Source organism: Mirounga leonina, unplaced genomic scaffold (genome assembly GCF_011800145.1).
Source record: "Mirounga leonina isolate KUSES-001 unplaced genomic scaffold, KU_Mleo_1.0 Mir_173, whole genome shotgun sequence".
In the NCBI taxonomy this organism is placed as follows: domain Eukaryota; kingdom Metazoa; phylum Chordata; class Mammalia; order Carnivora; family Phocidae; genus Mirounga; species Mirounga leonina.
The window spans coordinates 87997140-88000258 of NW_023270447.1; positions in this window are offsets into that span (position 1 = coordinate 87997140).

Sequence of the window (3119 nt, forward strand, 5' to 3'; positions counted from 1 at the left end):
TGTTTTTTGGAGCTATCCAGTCAAAAGACTGCTTGTGTTCATTTTAGTTAAGGTGATTTGAGTATGTCTTGATCAAAGGGATAAAACAGCAGCGTTAGAAGCTACAAACTCTAGTTAAAAAGGAAAAACAAAACACCCAACCCACAGCCCCAACTCAAACTCTGCCCTTCATTCTGAAAGAATTCTGTATCCCTACAAAATTAATATTTATGAGCTGTCAGAACATACTATACTTGCTCCATTTCCCATTAAATTTTAACAGAGAAACTAAAAAAGAAAATTAATTTTTTATTTCCTGGTGATAAAATGATTCCATTGAGATTCAAACCTTGGAATACATTTTTAAAAACTCTATTGAGATAAAATTCTCATAAGAGACAGTTCACCCATTGAAAAAGTGTACAAATCAATGGATTTTAGCGTACTCAGGGTTGTGCAGCCATCACCACAATGTAATTAGGAATAGATTTTTATATGGCAGTTTCTTGGTGATTAATTGAATACTCTTAGATAATCTTTTTTTCTTAACCTTTTATGTGTAAATTTGTACTTCTATAAGTAAGAATATAAGTTAACTATATGTTGTATTATTACACTATATAATTGAGTGAAGGCACTCAAACCCCGCTTTTGCTTACAGTGGTCTGACGGAAGTTAGCTTCAGCCCAGGGCTATTAAATCTTTTGGTGACTGATGACTCCTTTAAGGTATGATAAAGCAGTTATGAATATGGTGGGAAAATGGGATGTGTAGTCTCTTTCAGCATATTATTTGGAGAAACTGCAACTTTCCCAGAGCATTGTTTTACATTTGGTGCACTCAAAATATGTTAGACATTTGCCTTTTTAAGCAGTTCGTGTTAAAGAATTTTTCATTTGTTAACAGAAAGGCAGCCAGCCCTTATGTCTCAGATTAGGGGAATTTCTTGGTGTTGATTCCCAGATGGTTCATAAAATTCAAGTGGGCCCTTAGGCTGCTGGGCAATCATACTTTATTTTCCTAGTTCATTCACCCAGGTTCCTAGATGACTTGTACTTTCTCCTTTTATACCTCCTCTCCTCTTCATGCTGGGCTTCCTGCTTCAGTGAGAAAAATCAGTGCTGTTGGAAGAGAACTTTTGTAGACACCCACCTCACATTGACCTACCTTGCAGCATAGACTCCGCCTTCCTGGTGGCCTGTAGGTAGAGCAGCTGTTCTCAAACTCTCCAGTGACCAGGCTAATCCAGCCCATCCCACCACTCCCAAGATGCCACCCTCTGCCTTCTCATGTCATTCATGTTTCAGGCTCTACTGGATCATTCCCAACAACATAGTCCTGTGCTGCTTTTCTCCTGTCTTAAAACAAAAACCCCAATCCCCCTTTTTTGGCCCCACTTCCCTGCCAGCTTTTGCTTATTTCTCTTCTCCTCTTTGCAGCAAAACATCTCAACAAGAATTTTCTGTATTTAACGTCTTCCTATTCTCTTCTCCTTTCTCAGTTCCATCACCCATCATGCCAGAGAGACCTCTCTGGTGAACATTACTAAGTCCTTTGCACTGCCTGTTTTCCTGTGCCTGTATTTTCCCAGATTTCTGTGTGGCCTCACTCTTAAGTCTCAGGGAGGCCTATATTGACTCTTGGTCTCTGCTCGCAGTGCCCCTTACCCTGCTCTGTTTTTTTCCTGGAGTGTCGTCTTGTTACATAATATTAATGCATTTACTCTCATTGCTTATTGTCTTGTTCTTCCCGCTAGAATGTAAAGTCCTGAAGATCAGAGATCTTCAACTGTGTAGTTCATTTATGTATCTCCAGCATGTAGAACAGTCACTGGCACTATTGTAATAGATGTCTGATAAATAATTTGTTGAATCTCTGCACTGCACCCTAGGACTTAGGGCTTTAAAAAATGATCTAAATTTGGACACCTGGGTGGCTCAGTTGGTTAAGTGTCTGCCTTTGGCTCGGGTCATGATACCAGGGTCCTGGGATTGAGTCCCACATCGGGCTCCTGGCTCAACAGGAAGTCTCTTCTCCCTCTGCCTGCTTCTCCCTCGGCCTGCTGCTTGCCTTGCTTGTGCACACGCACGCTCTCTCTCTTACTCTCGCTCTCTCTCATCTCATAAGCATCTAAAACTTAACATGTCCAAATGGAACTTCTGATGTTTTCCACTATACCACCCATAGTTGTGAGGTTTTTACTTTTTGACTTCTTCATCTAGTAGGATTTTACTTGTCAAAATTTTAATTTGGTGTAAAAATTATACCACCTGGAGTGCTGGAGGTAGACTGGAACAATCTTAGATCATTTAGTTTCATCTGGCACCTTGAAAGCAGTTACATTTTTGAACGTTGAAAAAAATTCTAATCAGTACTCTACCAATGAAAAGAAGTCTGTGTCCATTATTTAATTGTCTTTAGTAACTTTTAAATTGGGGCGCCTGGGTGGCTCAGTCCTTAAGCGTCTGCCTTCAGCTCAGGTCATGATCCCAGGGTCCTGGGATGGAGCCCCACATCGGGCTCCCTGCTTGGCGGGAAGCCTGCTTCTCCCTCTCCCACTCCCCCTGCTTGTGTTCCCTCACTTGCTGTGTCTCTCTCTGTCAAATACATAAATAAAATCTTAAAAAAAACCCAACTTTTAAATTATGGATTCCCTACAACCATTAGTTAGTAGTTTGTTGTTTTGATACTTGGAAATAATGATTTTAGCTTTCAAAGTAAGGAAGTGCGGATATTTGCTATGGAAACTTTGATCTAAAAATATTTTAATTGCCATGTACTTAGCAAATAGAAAATACTTTTTGGAAAGCCTTTTAAGTGTAGTGGGTAGACTATTGAATCAGGAAATGTGTACTTAAACAATTTCTTCTCAGGGAGGATCAAATCAGCCCTCTTAAAATCCAAACTTAAAATGTAGGGTTTTAGTGACACATGGAGTTAGTGCATCTCCTCCCTAAAGGCTGATCAGGTCACACAGCATCATAAATATTGAGGTAGCTTTCTTGAAATTGGGTTTAAGTTGGCAATTACATTTACTAGCTACCAGTAAATTATTAGATTTCTTGCCCATGAAACTCTGTTAAAAAAATCTTATCCTTGTAGATTAATGTATGTTATTAGTTTTTAACAGGACAATGCTT